The sequence below is a fragment of the Marmota flaviventris genome, chromosome 16, assembly GCF_047511675.1.
Source record: "Marmota flaviventris isolate mMarFla1 chromosome 16, mMarFla1.hap1, whole genome shotgun sequence".
NCBI lineage: Eukaryota > Metazoa > Chordata > Mammalia > Rodentia > Sciuridae > Marmota > Marmota flaviventris.
Genome location: NC_092513.1, coordinates 63,380,820 through 63,388,812, shown reverse-complemented (window position 1 = coordinate 63,388,812; position 7,993 = coordinate 63,380,820). Strand labels below are relative to the sequence as shown.

The 7,993-nt window shown below is 45.6% G+C and overlaps 1 pseudogene; it reads right to left on the bottom strand.

Annotated features, from left to right (window-relative positions):
- Positions 1–4,960: 4,960 nt before the first annotated feature.
- Positions 4,961–6,812, bottom strand: LOC114106273 (coiled-coil domain-containing protein 120 pseudogene; annotated as a pseudogene).
- Between the last annotated feature and the right edge of the window lie 1,181 nt (positions 6,813–7,993).

Sequence of the window (7,993 nt, the reverse complement as noted above, 5' to 3'; positions counted from 1 at the left end):
ACAGAAACCAATCCACAAAATTACAACTATCTTATATTCGATAAAGGGGCTAAAAGCATGCAATTGAGGAAGGATAGCATCTTCAACAAATGGTGCTGGGAAAACTGGAAATCCATATGCAACAAAGTGAAACTGAATCCCCTCCTCTCGCCATGCACAAAAGTTAACTCAAAATGGATCAAGGAGCTTGATATCAAATTAGAGACTCTGCATCTGATAGAAGAAAAAGTTGGCTCCGATCTACATATTGTGGGGTCGGGCTCCAAATTCCTTAATAGGACACCCATAGCACAAGAGTTAAAAACCAGAATCAACAAATGGGACTTACTCAAACTAAAAAGTTTTTTCTCAGCAAGAGAAACAATAAGAGAGGTAAATAGGGAGCCTACATCCTGGGAACAAATCTTTACTCCTCACACTTCAGATAGAGCCCTAATATCCAGAGTATACAAAGAACTCAAAAAATTAAGCAATAAGAAAACAAATAACCCAATCAACAAATGGGCCAAGGACCTGAACAGACACTTCTCAGAGGAGGATATATAATCAATCAACAAGTACATGAAAAAATGCTCACCATCTCTAGCAGTCAGAGAAATGCAAATCAAAACCACCCTAAGATACCATCTCACTCCAGTAAGATTGGCAGCCATTATGAAGTCAAACAACAACAAGTGCTGGCGAGGATGTGGAGGAAGAGGGTACACTTGTACATTGCTGGTGGGAGTGCAAATTGGTGTGGTCAATTTGGAAAGCAGTATGGAGATTCCTGGGAAAGCTGGGAATGGAACCACCATTTGACCCAGCTATTGCCCTTCTTGGACTATTCCCTGAAGACCTTAAAAGAGTGTACTATAGAGATACTGCTACATCGATGTTCATAGCAACACAATTCACAATAGCTAGACTGTGGAACCAACTTAGATGCCCTTCAATAGATGAATGGATTTAAAAATATGGCATTTATACACAATGGAGTATTACTCAGCACTAAAAAATGACAAAATCATGGAATTTGCAAGGAAATGGATGGCATTAGAGCAGATTATGCTAAGTGACGCTAGCCAATCCCTAAAAAACAAATGCCAAATGTCTTCTTTGATATAAGGAGAGCAACTAAAAACAGAGCACGGAGGAAGAGCATGAGAAAAAGATTAACATTAAACAGGGACGAGAGGTGGGAGGGAAAGGGAGAGAGAAGGGAAATTGCATGGAAATGGAAGGAGACCCTCATTGTTATACAAAATTACATATAAGAAGATGTGAGGGGAAAGGGAAAAAAATCAAGGGAGAGAAATGAGTTACAGTAGATGGGGTAGAGAGAGAAGATGGGAGGGGAGGGGAGGGGGGATAATAGAGGATAGGAAAGATAGCAGAATACAACAGTCACTAGTATGGCAATATGTAAAAACGTGGATGTGTAACCGATGTGATTCTGCAATCTGTATACGGGGTAAAAATGGGAGTTCATAACCTACTTGAATCAAATGTATGAAATATGATATGTCAAGAGCTTTGTAATGTTTTGAACAACCAATAAAAAAAGAAAATGTGATATATATATATATATATATATATATATATATATATATATATATACACACACACACACACACACACACACACAAAAAATGGAGTTTTACTCAGTCACCAAGAATGAAATAATAGCATTTTCTGGTAAATAGATGGGAATGGAGAAAACCATGATAAGTGAAATAAACCAGACTTAGAAAATCAAGAAAAAAAAAAATCTTAAGGTAGAACGAAAATAGTGAATTATCCAGGGTAGTTCAATGTGATCACAAGAGTCCTTATAAGACAGAAATATGTGAGAAAGAAGAGAATTGATGACAGATGCAAAGGGTGTAGTGGCTTTCTTTGAAGGCGGAAGATCTGGTCATAAGCCAAGAAAAGCAGGTGGACTCTGAAAAAGGTGAGAAACAGATCCTTCCCTGGAGCCTCCAGAAGGAAGGCAGCCTTGTGGACATCTTGATTGAAGGTCAGAAAACTGGCTACAGGATTCTGAACACTTAAACTGTAATATAAGAAATTTGTTTTAAGTCACTACGATCATGGCAATATGGTGCAGCCACGTTAGGAAATTTACACACCTGTGAAGTTATATAGCAGTCCTCTAATCATCTTGGGTAAATCCCTTAAACAACCTGACTTGTATTTCCTCCTCTGCCTAACATGGAGATTGAGTATGCAAATGTCACTCACCAAGTTAGATTATTTCAGTGGTTACACATGTAGAATAAACTAATGCTCCATTCGGAGTTAGAAGAAGGAAATCATGCATCTGTGACAAACTGGTCATAGCCTGATCAAAATGTGTTCAGAAAATGATGTGAAAAAGAATCATAGAGTCCCCTTCAAAGCCCTTACAGACGTGAAAATGACAATGTCAGATTATTGAAACCAGAAACAAACTTGGAAAAAGTTCATATTTTATTGCATAATTATGTTTATCAATGCAAGTCTTTAAAGTATAATTGCTATCTGTATGTAGAAAATGAGTTATGAGACCAGGCAGAATACTTGTCATCATACATGGTCTTTAGAAGAAATTGTTTTGAAAGAGAGAGCACATTGTTTTGGATCAAGGCTCTTAAATTATTACAAAATCAAATCCTTTAATTTTTTTGGCTTGAGTGTGTGAAGCCTATCTGGTTTCACTTGATAAAATGAGAAATGTTTGCTTATTTAAATATATGTTCATATTTAAATATACACTTAAACATATTTATATTTTATATTTAAATATTTTTATATTTAAAAAATATATACATTTTAAATATATATAAACACATATATTTATATACTTTCTACCCCTTTGGGGAAAAAAATGGCTTCACTCAGTTTTCTCTGTAATCTCACTTTTTTTCTCAGAATCAAGGTTGCACTGGGTTTTTGTCTTGATAAAACCAAAGACAAAGCATTCAGTGCATCAGGCTCTGTATCTGCCACATGAGCATCCATGATGCAGACAGACAGCAAGCTGAGCACAACATGTTTTCACAAGTAACTCAAACATCACCCTTCATCACAGAAAAAAACAATAAAATGTATAATTGCTCTCTTTTAGTCATAAGTGGAGGTAAAAATCAAAAGACACCAGCTGGAAATATTTAATTTGCTTCAGAAAAAGCAATCCTCAATGTCAAAATAATTCTCAAATCTTGAAATTCAGGGCTATGAAAAACATTAAAAATAGCATTTTAGGGGCTGGGGTTGTGGCTCATCGGTAGAGCACTTGCCTCTCACGCGTGAGACGCTGGGTTCGTTCCTCAGCACCAAATAAAAATAAATAAACAAAAATAAAGATGTATTTTTAAAAAGAGCATTTTAAGTATCTCCCTCTTTTTAAAAAAATATTTTGTTAAGTTGTAGTTGAACACAATACCTTTATTTTATATATTTATTTATTTTTATATGGTGCTGAGAATCGAATTCGGCGCCTCGCATGTGCTACGCAAGTGCTCTGTGGCTGAGCCACAATCCCAGCCCAGTACGTTCCCCCTTTTCTCTTTTCTTTCGTTTTTCTTTTTTTCAGTGTACACATTTATTATAGAAATCTCCTTCCAGTATGGGTAGTGTCTTGGTCTCAGATCCACTGGTTCAAAAAGAAAAGTTTTAACACTAGATAAAAGGGGTAGGGGAGCCCTCAGCTCAGAAAGTCACAGACAGGTATCATATAAAACACAGCTTGTTTTGTTTAAAAAGTAGTGAATGGAAGGAAAGCCAAGGAGGATGTGACGAGGCCAGTGGCCGTGGCCAGAGGTCACCTCAGGATTGTACTGGCATCTACCAGATACCAGGTTCAACCACCAAAACATCCTAGGATGCAACATACCCAATGGCTCTGCCCCTTGTTAGCCTCCTACAGGGCCTCCTGATTGGGGATGATCAGCACAGAGAGGGATAGGGTACCCCATCCAGAATTTAATCCTTCCAAATGTGGGCAGAAATCCAAACTGCCCTGGTTTGAGGGGTGGCAGGGAGTTCTGTTCACAACAGAGTCTCCTGACTACCCCTCAAAAGGGTCCTAACACCCTATATGGTCCATTGTGGAGGGGGGTGGACCTGAACAGAACAGGTTGGGCAGGGGGACAGAAATGAACCCAACCAGGATGAGCTCACAGTTTCCCTTTTATAAAATGTCTAGTATTGGTCAAAGACAGTGAATACTAAATCACAACTGTAAACAGAAATGGAGGAAGGGGATTGGAATCCCTATTGCATCATTCACTCTCCTTGAAGCTGGCTGAAGTCCCCCATTCCCCATTGTGAGAGAAGCAAAGTAGTGAAGACACATTCCTGGGTCCTTGGGGAGCCAGGGACTTTGGAAGATCAGGTTGGTGCCCAGCCCAGCACTGAGAGCAACCACAACCCAGGGCTCAGCGAGGTCAGCTGTGTGCTCCCAGGACTGGAGCCATGCCCAGACCAACAAGGTGCAAATCAGAAGGGGTAAGACCAGTGTGTGGGGCCTGGGGGTCAGAACTGGAAGACTGGTTCCCCTATAGTGCAGATCACTTAAAGGAGCCTTTACCTGCGGGGGGGGGGGGGCGGGTACAGGAAGTCTGGTAGTATCTTTAGAAGGGGACAGCAAGAATCTGGAGGACAAGGTGGGGAAGACAGAAAAGAGACAGGAAAAGACAGACATGACACAGAAAGAGAAAAAGAGTCTCATTAACCAGGAAAGCAGGAAGAGAAAGGTGAGGGCATATGATGTCCCTTCCTCCCAGCACCCTGGCTTCAAGGCTCATTTCCAGCCAATCTGCACTCCTTGTATGACTTGGTAAGGAACTACTACCAGGACCCCAAGGACTAATGCAGGTCACACCTGGAAATGACCTGTGCTAACACTGCAGCTAGTTTCCTTGTGGACCCAGTCATTAACTATCATGACTAGCTGATCCCTGGCCTGAATATCTTCACCAATTGCTTCAAGAGACTCCTACTCATCAGTAAAAGCACCCCCATACCTGCTGGACACAGGGGGTGCATTGAAACTCCCGGAGTGCCAGACTGGAGCCTGGCTGGGGGCCTTGTAAGGCACGTGGCCCACTTAATAGCAGCGGGCATGGAGGAAGGATGAGTGTAGTGGACCCCCATAAGGGAGCATAGGCCCAGCCCTTCCAGGGCAAGGTTCTTGTGGCCACTGTGCTTGTGGTGATACTTGTGGGTAATACGGTGGATAGGGACATCCATAGCAGAGGGTTCTGGTGCACCTCTGGACCCTCAGCAGCCTCCAGGGGCAGGCCACAGGGCTTGGTATGGGTGGCATGGGTGTGGGGGTTCTTGCTGCCAAGGAGGGGGCTGCTGCTGTCAGCTGCATACATAGGTGGTGGGCCAGGGAGCATGGCGAGGAGGAGCCCACCGGGCGGGAGAGTGGTCCTGGGACCTCAGCTGCAGGTAGCAGCTCCCCCCAGCCTGACCAGGCGGGCAAGCCCCGGTCAAAGGAATAATCCAAGAGGAAGTCCCCACATACAGGTGGGAGGGGGGCTTCCACGGGAAGCAGGAGCAGCTGAGCTAGGCCTGGCGGCCTGGGGAGGGTCTGAGGGCCCCGCTGTGCCAGAGGAGAAGGCAGGGGTGGTTGGGGGCGCTCACACAGAACCTCATTGCTCTGTCAGATGGGTGGGCCAGTGGCAGGGGGAGCCAACAAGCAGAGAGCCAGCTCCCCCAGCAGCATCCCAGTCCACCAGCAGGGCCTCAAAGCTGTTGCTGCAGCCAGTGAGAGCTGCAAAGAGAGAGGCGCGATCTGAAGCAGGGCGCGCGGGGGGGGGGGGGGGGGGGGGGGGGGGGGGGAGCCCATCTGCGAGTCCTGGCTGCTAGACCGCTGTTGAGAATGGAGGCCTTCGGGCTTGCAGAGCTGAGGGCCAGCGCCCCGAGTGGAAGGCACACTTCGCCCCTCAAAACCTTGGAGGCTCTCCTGGACAGGGAGCGTGTGGGGCTGATGGGGCTGGTCATAGAGTTCCTCCTGCTCTTCAGATCCCCATAAAGATCTAACGGAGGTGGTTTCCACGGGGTTCGCAGCTCAGGGCTCCCCCCAGATACTGCTTGCAGCTGGTCCCAAGCCTTTGGTGGCGAGGGGCGCTTTGCCAGAGAGAAGCAGCCCGGGGTTCCTCATTGTCATGGCTGGCCCCAGACTCTCAGAGGGAGCTGCTCTCGGAGTGCAGAACTTCATCTTCTTGGCTGAGCTGAACTAGGCGTGTGCCCAGGCAGAATCCCTGGGTGCTCTTGCAGACAGCGGCAGTGGCTGCGGAGGGAGAACTGGGAGGCCAAGGGGGGCCCGGACGCCCCCCAGCTGCTCCTCCAACACATGCAGCCTCCTCAGTGCATCCGCCTATAATCCGCGCCAGCGTCGCAGCGGTTCACCACATAGCTCAGGGGCTGGGGCCAAGCATAGGGCAGCGGCTGCGGATCTGCTGTAGCACCTACACCTCGATTCCAGTTCCTCAACAGGGCTCAGGAGTGGTGCGCTGGGTTGGGATGCAGTGGAGGGTAGGCACGGGCTGCCCAGGCCGACCGCGCACCAACTGGGGCCGTTCACCAAGTTTCAGTGGGCACTAAGGGGGCAGCTGGCCAGTAAGCTCCGCCTCCTGGAGACACACTTCGGAGATCCTGAAGTTTCAGGCTCAGGGCCTCTTGCAGGGCCCGCTGCCTCAAGCACCGCCTCCACCTCCCCGTCAGACACTCTGAATTCACCTGGGGGGCAGCCTCCCCAAAAGAGCTGCTGGAGCAGTGAAGGTAGGAGAGCTGATCAGCTGACCTTTGACTTCCATCCTGGTGCTGTCAGGAGGCCTTGGCTGATAGTGGACAAGGCATTGGTTCTCTTCCCAATGAGTGGGAACACAGCAAGTGGGAAGCTGGGCAGACTTGCAGGTGTAAGTCTGTAAGTCTACTTACTCAGAGGCCCATGGGCCACAGCCAGGAGTCTTACCTAGGGTCCTTGCACCGTGGCATAGGCGGGGTCCGTGTAGGCCAGCAGGAATAATAGGCGCGCCCCTCCCTCGCTGAGCCCTGCTAGTCCCTAGACACGCGCCCACACCCCTTCCGCACTCTTCTGGGGGCGTGCTGAGGATGGGAGAGGTGTACTGTCCCCTCCACGGGCTGCAGACCCCCGACCCCCACCTTTAACTCAGTGCATCCGCTCTCAGCGGCACCACCACCTCCGCCGCTGAGCACTCGAGCCTTAAGGAAAGGGGAGTGGAGCGCCAGACCACTGCAGCAGCGGAGACGAAGTGCCTCCTTTTTAAAATTTTTGATATCCCAGAACTAGTGAAGAGTGGATAGAGCTAGTTTAGTTGTTTATCAAATACTTTTCTGATAAATATAATGTTCTGCAAAAAAGTTCAATCCGTGGACATCTAATTAATTTGTTCTTGAATTATAATCCTAGAAATAATGAATATTTGATAGTCAAGATGACTTTTAGGAGCCAGATAAAATTCCAATTTATAGTATTGCACTAACACTCAAAATTAAATAGACATAACAGTGAAAGGAAGTATTCTCTTAAAAGCAATGACATGCTTAAGTCAATGTCTTCGTAAATTTTAGAATTTCAGTTATGGAAAATTCTTTACTTAAATTTTCAGCACTAAAATATTTATAAGCAAAATCAGAAAAAAACGGGAAATTAATTTTAGTATTTAGGATGTTGCAGTATTCTCTGGAAATGTTATTCTGCTTTTACCAAGTTTCTTTCAATATGTGACATTTCTAGGTTAATAACATGACAGGAAAACTGACAGAAATTAACACATAAAAATGAACATTCACTTAAATGTCATTCTTGAAGACAGATCCTGAGGGATGAGTTTGTAGAAAATGATTAATAAATGTTCAACAAAATTATAGTAAATCATTAAGATGCTGCAATTAAGGGTCACACATTAGGGGCACCAAATGGTCCATCAGGTGATAGATGCATACTGCTCATCCGGGCTCAAGCCACAGTCCATATGTACCCAAACAGAAATTTACC